At 39.4% G+C, this 15,692-nt stretch overlaps 1 long non-coding RNA gene across 1 annotated transcript; it reads right to left on the minus strand.

Moving 5' to 3' along the window:
• Positions 1-2,368: 2,368 nt before the first annotated feature.
• LOC141629238 (uncharacterized) lies at positions 2,369-5,106 on the minus strand. Its single transcript, XR_012537253.1, has 3 exons — positions 4,929-5,106; positions 4,773-4,834; positions 2,369-2,605 (listed from the first exon to the last, which is right to left on the minus strand). It is a non-coding gene; the product is annotated as an uncharacterized LOC141629238 (long non-coding RNA).
• Between the last annotated feature and the right edge of the window lie 10,586 nt (positions 5,107-15,692).

Below are 15,692 nucleotides of genomic sequence, written 5' to 3' on the forward strand. Positions count from 1 at the left end.
AATTTTCATTTTCAATCCTTTTAAAAGGGGTAAGGTTTTGTAAAAGCAACACAAACTTTTAACAATGGAACAAAAATGGTAGCTTGAAAGTTTAGGCATTGTATAAAATGAAAGGCAATTTGGACATCATAAATACCAATTACGCTAAGAGAGTCCAAACCTAACCAATAAAAAGAGCTACGATGAATTTCATAGGGCAAGACTTGAAATCAAAGTTACAAGGATGTAAAAGATAGAGTTTCACAGGTCATAAGCATCAAATTTAAAGGAGGAGCATGATGAAGCGAGGAAAGGAGGTATGAACGGTATCACTTATGATCAAGGAGAAAGGGAAATTAGACCACAAGGAAACGCCAGATATTCAAACCTGAAACAACGATGTCATCCTGAACGGTTCCGAAAACTTCCTAACCACAAAACTCCTAACCACTTAACTCCCAAGGATTTCCTCAAAACACTTACACACTTACTCCTATGCTATTCCGTGGGTCAAGGCACTCCACCGCAGTTGTGATTCCATAACTCTCAAATATCAATCATCTACCAACGATTTCCACGAGACCAGATCAAAACTACTAAAAGAGTTACACTCATATCCAACTATCGACCACTATGAGTTCTCACTTTGGTAAAATCCTTAATCAAAGATCATAATCCCAAGTTCCTTATACAATTCTAACACTCCGAACAAAATCTTATTCACACCCGAATTCACAAGCATAGATGATCACATTCCCCAAATTATAAAGATCACCAACCAAAAAGATAAATAGGTATCTCATACGAATTTTCCTACTCAACCTAACTTAAGTTCTACTAATCCAACTTCGACGAAAACAAGACTCACAAAGAATCCTCAAGGAGCATCTCACTCACTCTACAACGTAGCCAACAATGCCATCACTCTACTAAGGAAACAAGAGTAATAACCAGGTCAGGAAATGATAGGAAATTTCAAAGGGATACATGAACATGACGAGATGTGAGATTAAAGGAGTCAAATAATAAAGATAACTAGTTAACACCACTAAGAGATATTAGAATTAGAGAGGTATTCAAGGCAAGGAAATAACGAGTAAACCTTTATACTTAAGAATCAAATCCAACCAAGGTATGAACGAAAGGGAGGAAAACGATTAAAGGTACGAAAAAGGATTTTAAGGCTTAAACCAAAAGCTTTCTGAGACTTAAGGTTCTCTCTAACAAGGTCACGCCTATTAGGATATTATACCTCCATAACAAAACGACCAAATCCCAAAACAAGGGTCAAGGTAAAATAAACGCTCGCTTAAGGGTTGATAAAACGGTTAGATACCTCTTCCACCTATCTTATCACATATTAGGATTTCCCTAAAGCAAATCTACCACTCAAGTATAAAAGCATCTCTTTATCTCAAGCACTCGACACAACCTCAATGTTTTAAAAACCAAAGAATGAATTAACGAAGACTTCTCAACAAAATTCTTAAGGAACAACTAACATCAAATCACATCACCAATCTATACGGGATCATTAACATCTAAAAATGGGTTTTCTTCCAATTTCATATTCTAAACTTATCTCATGTTTACTCCTAAGGTAACGACGCTCAACCTACTAAGCTTTCAAATCTCAAACATAAACAGCAAAGCCAAGTTCCATAACTTTAATCGCATAGGCAACTCATTCCTAACACAAAGAATCCACCAATCAATTATACTCACTTTGTCGAGGAACTAGGTATAAGAATCACTAAGTATGTCTCATCACATTACCTAAGTCTTTCTAACATCACGACCTCTCAAAACCAGGGTTAAGGGTCAAACACAAACAAACTCCACAAAAGTCAAATTATCCAACTATGGTTAACATTCCACAAAGGAAAGAGTACTCTAAAAAGGTGTTAAGGGAGGCCAAAAGAGGAACAAAGGACAAGTTAAGGGGGTACAAGGGGAATTCCCAAGAAATAAGAAAAGAGAGTTTAGAAGAAGCAGACATTAAGAAGTAAAGAGCAAGGCAAGGTACATAAAGATGGAGGAAAAACTCCGAGGGAGAAGAAGCGTTCTTCAAAAGTTGAACAAATCTTCAATGCTCGTCAATAGTCACCAAATCTTGATCTTCGCATAGGTAAGCTCGCGGTTATTGATCCAAGGATACAAAAATTATCAAATGACAATCAACAAACACGTTAGAACCTAACAAAGAGCAAACACACTACAGACTACCACCTTAGGTCCTTAAGTCTACCCATCTCTCATTCATTATTCAAGGTCAAGTTCCGTTTAAATTTGGGGTACACGTGTGTGCGTCGGGAGCAACATATGCTCTGATACCAACTGTGACACCCCGCGATAAAGCGGAAAATATAAATAATAAATTAATGCGGAAATTAGTGAGATTTTAAAAACTTTTAAATTACTAGCTAAAGATTAGCACGCGGGTGCCAAAAACGAAATGAAACAAATACTACAATAGACATTAATAGGTCATTACAACCCAAGTCTAGAAAGCGGGGAAAAGATATCCCACGAATAAACAGATAAAAGGTTTCTAAATTAGAAACTAAGGCCCAAGGGTTTAGTTCTCGCTAGCCCGCACGTCTTCCCCACGTAAGCATCTTCAAACCTGTCATTCATGTAAACATGAACGCCACAGTCAGTGGGGAGTAACTCAAGGTTCTCCCAGCCACAATATGTCGAAAAGCATGTAACAAACAACACTTAAACAAACATATTAATCATGCAACATATGTGAACAATGAAGAATAAGGAGATATAATGAACAATCATGGTGAAACGGGCATAATACTTTCTTAATAGAATAGGCATGGTGCATGAGGATGAATATGCAATCAAGGAAATAGAATCACGAAGTCAACCCACTTATGTTGACACGACTCAAAAAGTGTAAAACATATACTTAGTATGAACTCACAAGACAAACCATCTAGACTCCAACCTCTTGGTAGGACGACGATCATAATACGGTCCTAGTCTAAACCTGGCCAGACTCTCGGGATGGACGACACCCGATTCGACACACGATACCAAATCGTATCCAAGACTCGAAACATGGTGCACCTAACCGTGCCCGAAAGTCGAGTAACCCCAAATCGGAACCTTGTCACCTAACCGTGACCCCCGGTCCGAAGAGGCGGAAGGAAAAATAGCCCAACTCGGAAACAATGGCACCTAACCGTGACCCAATGTCCGAGGGCAAATAAATAAGGAATGTCAAGTAGTCACACAATGTAAAATGTCACACTTGAGTCACAATAAGAGTAAGAATGATCATGCAAACATCATATGACACGGGACCATAAATGTCACATTCATACTCATGGCTTGCATCTCACCATGAGTACAGATGGGAACATTAATCCCAACGATCATATCGCAACTAGAGGGCTTATAGCTCACCCCTAGTATCCGATAGGACCAAGACTCTCACAACGGAACAATACAAGGCATTATCAAGAATATGACTCTTCACAAATAACCATTTAAAATAATGACTCATACTTATCCTATATTAATAGATATTCCATTTCCTAATTTAACATGCCGGTTAAATAAAATATAATAAGTGATAATGAATAATTTACGTCATGTGAAAATTTACGAAATGCATACAATCGATTACATGTGACAAAGCGAGTCCAAAGATACAAAAGTAGTGAGTCCAAAAGAGAAAAGAATATGAGTCCAAAACCTTTAAGAATTTGAGTCCAACAAACATGAGGGGTTGAGCCCACGAAGTAAAAGTCAGTGAGCCCAACAAATAAATAATGCCAAGCCCAACGAATAAAATATGTCAAGCCCAAGTAAAGGATTATGACAAGTCCAAATAAATTAACATGTCTAAGAGCGATATTTAATCGAATTAGGTTATATAAAATACGAGACGGGAAATAAACAAATTTCAAATGAACTAAACTAGCGCCCAAAAGCACCCGTAATATGAGTATGGCCCAAACTACAAGTCAAGCCCAATAATTAGAATATAATGAGCCCAACTTTTAATGTCAAATAAACCCAATTGAAATAATAAGTAAACGAAATATAAACGAGTTGTGTTATATAAATATGAGACGGAAATTAAATTAATTCAATCATACCAAATCGCGCCCAAAATTACTCAATATACAACCCAAGGACGTCATTTGGACAACCAAAATCCCGACCCATACAAACCCGGTTACCACCCAAACGGTCACCATTCAAACCACCACTAGTAATCAAAAACCCGTCCAAACAGCTACCCCAAAACCAAGCACACCCCGAGTAGAAACAGTCCCACACAACCCGTTAAACAGTCACAAAAACGGTACCGCACACGACCATACCGAGACAGCACCTGCAAGAGCTGCTAGAATGCAACACAACCAGGCCGTGACGGCCACCACACCACCTGACCACGGTGGAAAAACAGAGAGTGACACCGTCCTAGGAAGAGTTAGACTGGGACACAGCTGATACGAAATTAAGACAGGAACTCCCATGAATGACACAAGCTCAAAACAGTCTACAAAAGCCAATTAAAACCATACCAAATTTCGACACAAAGTATCCGTCTTTCACGGTCCCAAAACCGCACCATAATATGCACAAGCTACGTATGAAGGCAAGTCACTAAATCCTTCGGATGGGCACTCAAGAGGACCATCAAAGAGCATATTTAACCACATGAATGGAAGCAACTATAAAGGGCACAACTTTAATACGCAGGACGACTAAAAACGAGCTTATAGAACGAAAAATCGACACATTGTCGAGTAACCTATCACCGTTACCTTTATCCTTGCAAATTCCAGAGTAAGAAGGTCCAAAACACGAGCCTATCCTCACTCTTCAACTAAAAGTGAAGAAAAACGAGTAACAAGAGTCACGAACCGAGTTTGTAACAAATCGCCCATTTCGAAAATTCAACAAAGTTAAGACTTTCTTACCTAGAAATGAGGAGGAAGAAGAGAGGAAGCTAAAGGTGTAAAAATCATCGAGTTTGGTCGAGAAATGAAAGCGGGATCGGAGTTTGAAGGTGCGAAAATGGAGGTTGAGTGTAGCTGAGTATTGTTTGCGGTTGTTGTTTGTTTTTGCAGGAAAAGAAGAAGAAGACGGAGTATAAAAGGGGGGTGGGGACGGGTTACAAAACAACAACAATAATAATATATAATAATAATAATAATAATATATAATAATGATAATAGTAGATATTTTGAAGGTGAGGGAATGTGTTGTTGGTTTTTGATTGGTCCATATTAAATTAGGTACAAACATGAAATGTGACAGTTTAAAGTTTAGACGGAAATTGAGACGGGACTTGTTATTACGGTCATTATTATTGTCACTAATATCATCCGACCAAGATACGTATATATATATATTATTATATAAATTACGCCTCAAAAATATAATTTAGTAATACGTATTTTTATAAAAATGAGATTTTATATAATACGTTTATAAAATCGTGTCTGACATAAATTTAATTAAATTGAATAATTCAAAATTATAAAATAAAGTAGTCAAACGGTTTAATAAATTTTAAATGTCAAAATAGAAAATTCGCGGGTGTTACAGTTTCACAATCAAGCGAGTGTACATAATCTGTATAATGTACATTTTATGGCCAAAAGAAAAATTAAACTCGGAAAAATAAATTTTCAGTGCTGCTAAAACACTTTTCAACTCGATCGAACAGTTAGGGTTTAAAAAAAAATATCGATCAAGTACTGCGAGTACTCAATCGAGTAAAACAACACAGAATAGCTCTCAATCGAGTAGTATTACGCTCGACCGAGAGCAAAACAAATCTGAAAAATTAAAACCCTCGTGAAATCGATTTGACAAAACAAAACCAATTGCAATTTTGACCTAATCCGTATAAAATTAAATCTACAATTGACAAAACCTTAACATATTGCTGTAATGACCGTTTATGATAACAATATGCAAAAACAAATCGAAAACAAAACCAATCGATTGAGACACTACTGTCCTCGTTCGTCTGATCAGACGTGAACAACATGTCACGGTTTTCAAGGCAAAATAATGGATTCTAATCGTTTTATGAGAATCACAATGAAAAAAAAATTACGTGGCCTCGCTCTGATACCAATTGAAGGGAAATATCTGTATAAAACCCCTTAAAATTAAGGATTATAACGTAATTTATCATGTGATTAATGGTCAAAACGAAAAACAAGAGAAACGATAAAAGAATAAGAATCAACCTTGGGTCCTGTGTGAAATCGGCCTAAGAACAGAAATCAACGCAGATTTCCTCCTAATCGTTGCACCCAAGATCGTCTGAGACTATGCCCCTTTTGCTAGAAATGGCTCTCTGATTGCCTTGCAATATTGAGAGAGCTTTTTGTGAGTTTTTGATGTGAGATCTAGAATTTCAGAGAAAAAGACTCCAAAACCCTAATTTTTCTACAAATGAGAAGGATTAGTTCAAAAGGAGAGAAGGACTCTCCTTTTGTTCCATTCGGTCGACAGACCGGTTACTCAGGGAGGGAGTGGGCTTTCCACTTTCTCCTTATTTAACTCGTGGTCCGACTCGTTTTGCTAAATGTATATGACGGGTTTTAATTATAAATCGTCATCCGTCATCGGATATTAAAATATCAACTAGTAACATGAATCAGTCGACATATTAATACTTGTCCGACAATGACAATATTGTATAACTAATTCAATATACATTAATTAAATATAACCGTTTATATTCAATTTATGAATTAACCGCTGAATTCATCTTAACCAGTATTATTTAATCCGTATTAAATAATTATCTCAACATCGCGTTTGACTAATTATTAGTCAATAACTCCGACTAACCGCTTAGTCATATAAGGCATCAACATGACTGTATTTTCATATCGTCACATCTCTCAAACGTGTCCTATAGGTGTGACTTTTAGGGACCGGTTGATCACCGCCATCTGTATGACAATAACGTCAAACTTATCTAGCAAGCCAACCGTTATTGATAAACGTAGACCAACTGATAATACAAAAGTATATCCTTTGATCCTTTTAGAGATTTATATGTCATTGTACTAACTGTGGAGGACACCAGCCCCAACAAGCTCCCACTTGTCCGTACAAGTGTACGTGCAATAACGTTATCCGCACTAACTGGAGGACACCGGTGATACCCGTCGTTGTGAGTACCAAAAATAAAATTTATAATTCCTATTAAAACTAACCTAGGCTAGTGGTAACAGGGTCGAACCACAAGGTGGCAGTTGTAAACTTTAGTTGATTTATGTTCAGTCTGAGGTAACTATTATGGGGGTTGATTTGAATTGGTCTATAGCTAATAACAATAAAAAGAAAATAAACTAAAAATACGATTTAAATAGATAAAAGAAGGGTACTAGGATGGTCGGGTCATTATAGCTTCGGCGGCAGCAAACTAAGTCGGTCTGAATCAAACACAGGTAAGGCGGGAAATAAGAGGTCCTCTCGGTCCACTCCTAACAAATAGCATCTCTCGATCTCGCTATAGGTCCCTAATGTCACTAATACTAACTTTCTTCCTGAAAAGTGACTAATAGTCTAAACTATACCTTTCTTTCGATCTTAGCACAGTTTAGTCGATTTAATTGACGGTCAAATAACCTTCCCTATCTTTCGATCTAATGGGTCGGTCACAGAATAGGTATCTAACTGGTCGCATGCATTCGATTTGTTAAATACAAGATTAAATTTAATTAAAACGAAGGATAACCTTACAAGGTCAGTCGATCGACCAACAATGTCAGTCGATCGACTGACACGCGGGTTCAGTCCGTGTTCAATCTAGTGCCGCCTATGCTACAATTTCCCTACATCCTAGCACTATGAAATTAGCTACTCATACTGGGAATATCAATAACAATAAAATCTACCAATAACATAGGAGGATTCATGATCAAAACAAGGAAATAAACAATTAACAAAGAACGATAAGTTGGCTTTCGGGGGACTATCCTAGCAATTCCTATACTATGAATGACAATAAAATAGTAAAACTGAAATAGGAGCAGAAGAATACCGCGTAAAGGATTGCAAAGAAGAGATAAAAAACCAACTGTAAACCGAACTTTATTAACGGAAGAACAATAATCTTAAGAACCCTAATTATGAAATAGAACTAAAAACTGATAAAGTATGTGATGTGTTATCCGATCCTCAAACTGGATGTTGGTGTTACGTTATATAGCAATCAACGTAACAACTTATTTCTAAAACCTAAACTTCACGGGCCTTGAGATTCACGACCTTCTAAATCTCGTCTGGAATAGAAATCTGGTCGATCGACTACTCAGGCTGGTCGATCGACTGCTCCTCAGCAACCGTAGCTTCTGGAACCCGATAGTTGGTCGATCGACTGATGGGTCTAATCGATCGACTGCTTGAGCTGCTAATTGACTTCTTTAAACTCGTGGATTTGTCTTTTGGGCCTTGGATTGCGCACCAAGCTCGTTCCTTAAGCAATTCCTTTACGTTATTTGCAATGCAGATTACTCGGGGACGGATTTGGCTTGATTTCCCGCTGAATTCTTCACATTTCTGCAACAAAGTACAAAATACGGAAGTAGACGGAAATAGGGAGAAACGTAGCATAAACTACACAAATGAGCTCTGAAATGCGTGTAAAAAGAGATGTAAAACATCATATAAATGACACGCATCAAATCTCCCCAAACCAAACCTTGCTTGTCCCCAAGCAAGAACTAGACTCGATCTAATGAGCTAATGGAACGAGTTCAATCTCAGAGCGAAATGCAAACTGTAAGGCCTAAACCAATTTAATGCACAACCAACAATCAATTAGTAATGTGATTCATACAAATGAATTATAAAGTCGTCGAAAACCGCTGAACCGTTGACTGTAAAGACTTATCAAACTGGACTCTCACGGGTCGCTCAAAACACTGAATAAGCACAGGTGATATTAATGTAAGATAGAAAGAAATAAATTTTGTACAGACTCTCACCTAACTGCGACCTATGAAAACATGCCAGCAATAAAATATGAAAATGATCTCTATAACCGTACATACGCATTCCAACCGAACAGATGACCAATGACACATGCCGAGGTAAATATGGGATATGTGAGGTATGGGTAAGAAGAGGCAAAACATTTTATGGTAAAGTGGAGGTACAGGTGATCAAGCTAGTACCAAAACGGAACCAAAGGACAACATCCAACTTCCTTCTCATAAACAAATAGAACGGTGCTATAGCAAGCACAAATCACACAAATCTCCAAACTAACAAATCAATAAACTCCCCATAGGATATAAATGAATCATGGGAGCAAAAATCGCCAAAAGATAAGGATTAAATTATGCGAATTGACTTTTTCCTTTTTCTCTTTCTTTCGTCCTTCAGTCGATCGACTATATTGGGCAGTCGATCGACTGCGTTGAACAGTACAGAACAACTCTTTTTTTTTTTCTTTTTCGAATCTTTTTTTTTCCTTTTCATTTTTTTCTTTTCTTTTGTTTCTTTCTTTCCCTTTATTTTTTTTCATTTTCCAAACAACATCTCAATCGAGCAAACACCGCCAAAAACGAAGTAACAATCCCAAAACGCAGACTACTAGCTTGACAAGGGACAGGCTAAATGTAGGATGTAGTAAATGGGATAAAAAGGGATATTTTTGGCAGTGTGAAGCTTATGGGTAAAATGAGAAAAGGAAACCTCTTCCACATGTGTCAACTAACCACAAACCGAATGCATACAGGTATTAAGTAGATCAAATTCATATTCATGCAAATTAAGGAAACATGTCTCATAAGGAGTACTACTCACATTCCTAGACAAACTGGTCATAGATGTCACCAGTTATGGGCTCTAAAACTCAGAAATATGATGTAGCTTGCCAATTTTATAAGTCAAGTCTCAAGTTCAGCAATTAAATTAACGAAAACTCGTAGATATGCATATACGATTCTACTAATAACATGTTAATCAAGTAAGGCTTAGGCATAAAACAGCTGAAAATGCAATGTCATCATGGAAATACTACCGTTCCGACTCAACCTATATGCTAAAATAAACGTGCATTTTATGGAAATTTTTGAAAATTTTCAATTTTTTTGAATTTTTTTCTGTATATATGAAAGAAATGAAATAAACAATGCAAAACAAAAAGTAAACGTGAATGCAAGCAAGTGAAATGCGACGCAAAACCCTTCCCCAAACCAAATTGCACAATGTCCCCATTGTGCAAAATCATATAGTGAAAGAAAAGAGAAACGGGAATTTTGCGAGAAAATAAATAAGCAAGACACAAAGGAAAGATATGGAACTCACAAGACTTTAAGCGCAGAAAAGGAAACCTCCCCAAACCAGCGTTAGCTAGGAGGTTTCAGTAGCCAGCAGTGCTACCAATAAGAGTGCCTGAAAGACAGAAAATACCACGCGTAAGACCGAAGAAAGCAATTTTGAAACGTAAAAATTGTGCACAAATGAGACAATAGAAGAAATAGATAATTCGACGGAAAATAGAGTGGAGTAGAAGACTCCCTTAGGTCCGCATATCGACCCAACACAGCAGGGGAGAGGTCGTAAACGAATATAGCAGCAGCAGTGGTCGATCGACCAAGAAGGTAAGTCGATCGACCAGGTAGGCGTGAACAGTAGCTCCTTAAACCTGCAATTCCGTCGATCGACCGATGGTACCAGTCGATCGACTGAAAACACTGCTGCAGTGTCTTATTTCTTCGTAATTGCTCAATGATTTGAGCTAATAAGCTCTAAATACCTGCAAAAGCACAATAATACGCGCCCAAAATTGCGCAAAACCCAGAAGAATGTCTAAAGTGCATAAAAAAAAACCTAAACAAATAAAATAAAAGCGAAGTTTTCGCGCGCACAAAAGCAATAAAAAATTGTCTCAACAAAGCAATTCAAAAGAAGTTTATAACGAGCTTGATCAACTAATAGTTGATCAAGAAGGACCACAGTATGACCCACTTCGTCGGCTTCTGGCTACTAGAGGTAGCCTCATAGGTGCTCATGTTATCAGCTGCACCCTGCTTAGCTTCGACAGTCGGAGAACTCAGCTGATCAGCTTCATCATCTCCCCAATCGAGGACTTCCTTGGGATCTTCGGAATCCAAATCAGACCATCTCACCTTGACTGGCTCATCTTCCACTTCCTCATCAGTCCCATAACTTAGGCATCCGAGACCTCCTCTTTGAATGATAGGCTTCGTCGCAGCTGGAGTGACCTGCAGCTCATCCTTCCCCAAACCAGTTCCTGCATTATCTACAACAACAAATTCTTCCTCCTTCTTGCTCCCAATCCGGGGCGGAGGGGTTAACACAGCAGTAGTAATAGGGACGGTCGATTCAGGAAGCACAAAGTATGATCTCTTTTCAGAGACCGTATTACAAGTAACAGGCCACATGGCGTCCTTCTTCTTAGCCGGCTGGGCAAAGACAATAGAATGTTTCCCAACTTTGAAGGTGAAGGTTCCTAAACCGACGTCAATAACTGCACCAGCAGTGTGCATAAACGGCCTACCTAAGATGATCGGTATATGGTCATCCTCAGGCATGTCAAGGACAACAAAGTCAACAGGGAAGAAAAACTTCCCTATCTGGACGGGTATGTCCTCTAGGACTCCTATGGGCTCGACCGCAGATCGGTCGGCCATCTGGACTGTCATCTCAGTTATTGCAAACCTGGTCAACTTAAGCTTCCTAGCTAGACTCAAGGGCATGACGCTTATGCTAGCTCCTAAATCACATAAAGCCTTTTCGATGGAAAAGGTACCTATCTTTGCAAGGAAGCGAAAAACCGCCGGGTCTTCTAACTTATGGGGCGCAGTGTGAGACAAGTAGGAGCAAGACTCTTTAGTTAACGCAACAGTATGAACATGTTCAAGCGATTTTTTCTTTGACAATAACTGTTTCATAAACTTAGTGTATGCTGACACTTGGTTAACTAACTCAAGGAAGGGGACTTGTACATTTAGACTACGGATAACTTTCTCAAACTTACTGAAAGATACCTGTTCCTTGGTTGGCACGAGTCTCTCCGGATATGGGGCTGTAAGGAGTACCTTAGCCCTCTCCTCTAATTCGCGCGCGCCTGTATCCTTGGACTTAGGCTGAAAGTCCGTCACCTTTTGTTTGTTGAAGCTAGACCCTTCCTCAGACCGTCTCAAATGAGACCCATTAACCGTCATCGGATCGAACTTCGGAGCCGGGACTGACCCATTAGCACTCGGGTCTGCCCCCAAAATTTTCGGGACCGTGGTTCCCCGAAACAAATGGTCTCGTAAATTATTTGGCATTAAAGGACGAAATTCTTCAACATCAGCAGTGATATTGGTCGATCGACCACCCTCCTCGATCGATCGTTGGGTTGCACTGATTCGAAGCTCTCAGAACCCGTGTTTGATCGATCGACTAGGTACTTGATCGATCGATCGAAATACCCGGCAGACACTTTTTTTTGATTTATTAATTCTGACTTTGTTTGGACTCGGATCGCCTCATTCTTTTCAACAAAGCATCTTCAACCATGGCGGGACCATCAAGGGTGGACCCGCTCCTCAAAGTGATGGCATTTAGGGTCTTCTTTTGTTCGAGTTGAGTGGGTAGGTGTCCGGGAGCTCGAGTGTTACTTTTACTAGGCAACCGAGCTATCCGGCTCTCCAAGTAACTTCATCCCGGCCTCTCTTGCTTGGGACTCCTTCAAAGCATGCAGATTCTTGACTCGGAAAGTTCAGAATTTTGTGTTTGTTCTTCGCTGCGGCACATAAGGAGGCTTTTGGTATTCTTTGTTGCTTTTGATGCGGAGGCACATATGGCTCTTGTGGCGGAGGTTGAGTTGGATTCAAAACATTCGACTTCTCCAACTCAAGTTTGGATTTCGCGGCTCGTAGTAGGTGTTGTTCGCCTATAGTGTTGAAAGGCGACAAGATTCAAAGGGACTAGGCAGTTCTTGAGACATGGCCCTCAACTCCACACCTTTCACAAAGGAAGGGACCGTCGACACAAAGCATTGACTTGGTATATCCCACCCTTAGAGGCTCCTCCTAGCTCATACTTGTCAAATCTTGCGGTGAGAGCCTCAAGTGCAAAGAACAGAGAGGAAGATTCAGCAGCTCTCCCTCGGTTCCCTCTCGAATTCCCATACTCGGCCTTGTGGGTAGCTAGATCGTCAATGATCTTCCACCCCTTGGTTGCTCCCAAATTTTCAGCGAATCTTCCATTGGTGCAAAGCATCCAAAATGGCCCTCGATCGTCGTACAACCCATTGTAAAAATGATTGCACAAACTCCACTTTTCAAATCCATGGTGCGGTATGGTTCGCACTAACTTCTTGAATCGGACCCATGCCTCGTGGAAATTCTCATCTGGCCCTTGTTTAAAGCCCGTGATTTGAGCTCTAATAGCGATCGTCCTCGAAGCAGAAAAGTACTTCTTGTAGAACGCTAAGGCCAATGTATTCCAATCAGTGATCTCCTGAGCGGTCCGGTCCAAATCTCTATACCACTCCCTTGCAGCATCACGAAGGGAGAAGATGAACATGGTCTCTTTGATTTGATCCTGGGTCACGCCACCGGTGGTGGGGAATGGAGCAGCAGTAGTCAATAAAGGTCTCCATATGCCTTGCTGCATCTTCATTTGCAGCTCCCCCAAACTGATTTCTCTCGACCATAGTGATGTAAGCAGGCTTTGGTTCGAATTTCCTGGCATCTCCCGGTAACTCGAACCCCTTGTATAAATTGTCGGCTGTCGGCTCAGAAAAACTAGCTATACTTGCTTCCTCGGCCATGACTGAAATTTCTGGAGAAGTAACTGTCTCGGCTGAAGATGTAGAAACGGGTGAAGATGGTGGATTTCCCTCGAACAGCTCGTTCTCGTAAAAGCTAGAATGAGAACTTGGCTCTTCCAGCTGTTGTTCTTGAAATAATCTCCTCTTTACGTGCAAAGATCTTTCAATCTCTGGATCAAATGGCAGTAATGGACAACCCTGTGACCTGCGCATAAGAGGAAACTACAACAAAATATAAGAACAGTTTAAGGAACGGATGTTCCTTAAACTAAGAAAGACTAAAAATTAAAACAACTAAAATTAGGACTATTGCCTCCCCGGCAACGGCGCCAAAATTTGATACCCGTCGTTGTGAGTACCAAAAATAAAATTTATAATTCCTATTAAGACTAACCTAGGCTAGTGGTAACAGGGTCGAACCACTAGGAGGCAGTTGTAAACTTTAGTTGATTTATGTTCAGTCTGAGGTAACTATTATGGGGGTTGATTTGAATTGGTCTATAGCTAATAACAATAAAAGGAAAATAAACTAAAAATACGATTTAAACAGATAAAAGAAGGGTACTAGGATGGTCGGGTCATTATAGCTTCGGCGGCAGCAAACTAAGTCGGTCTGAATCAAACACAGGTAAGGCGGGAAATAAGAGGTCCTCTCGGTCCACTCCTAACAAATAGCATCTCTCGATCTCGCTATAGGTCCCTAATGTCACTAATACTAACTTTCGTCCTGAAAAGTAACTAATAGTCTAAACTATACCTATCTTTCGATCTTAGCACAGTTTAGTCGATTTAATTGACGGTCAAATAACCTTCCCTATCTTTCGATCTAATGGGTCGGTCACAAAATAGGTATCTAACTGGTCGCATGCATTCGATTTGTTAAATACAAGATTAAATTTAATTAAAACGAAGGATAACCTTACAAGGTCAGTCGATCGACCAACAATGTCAGTCGATCGACTGACACGCGGGTTCAGTCCGTGTTCAATCTAGTGCCGCCTATGCTACAATTTCCCTACATCCTAGCACTATGAAATTAGCTACTCATACTGGGAATATCAATAACAATAAAATCTACCAATAACATAGGAGGATTCATGATCAAAACAAGGAAATAAACAATTAACAAAGAACGATAAGTTGGCTTTCGGGGGACTATCCTAGCAATTCCTATACTATGAATGACAATAAAATAGTAAAACTGAAATAGGAGCAGAAGAATACCGCGTAAAGGATTGCAAAGAAGAGATCAAAAACCAACTGTAAACCGAACTTTATTAACGGAAGAACAATAATCTTAAGAACCCTAATTATGAAATAGAACTAAAAACTGATAAAGTATGTGATGTGTTATCCGATCCTCAAACTGGATGTTGGTGTTACGTTATATAGCAATCAACGTAACAACTTATTTCTAAAACCTAAACTTCACGGGCCTTGAGATTCACGACCTTCTAAATCTCGTCTGGAATAGAAATCTGGTCGATCGACTACTCAGGCTGGTCGATCGACTGCTCCTCAGCAACCGTAGCTTCTGGAACCCGATAGTTGGTCGATCGACTGATGAGTCTAGTCGATCGACTGCTTGAGCTGCTAATTGACTTCTTTAAACTCGTGGATTCGTCTTTTGGGCCTTGGATTGCGCACCAAGCTTGTTCCTTAAGCAATTCCTTTACGTTATTTGCAATGCAGATTACTCGGGGACGGATTTGGCTTGATTTCCCGCTGAATTCTTCACATTTCTGCAACAAAGTACAAAATACGGAAGTAGACGGAAATAGGGAGAAACGTAGCATAAACTACACAAATGAGCTCTGAAATGCGTGTAAAAAGAGATGTAAAACATCATATAAATGACACGCATCAACCGGCTCCAACAAATGCAATGATATGAATGAATGCATGCTTTAAGTAA

This window comes from Silene latifolia, chromosome 2, assembly GCF_048544455.1.
Source record: "Silene latifolia isolate original U9 population chromosome 2, ASM4854445v1, whole genome shotgun sequence".
NCBI classification, from domain to species: Eukaryota; Viridiplantae; Streptophyta; class Magnoliopsida; order Caryophyllales; family Caryophyllaceae; genus Silene; species Silene latifolia.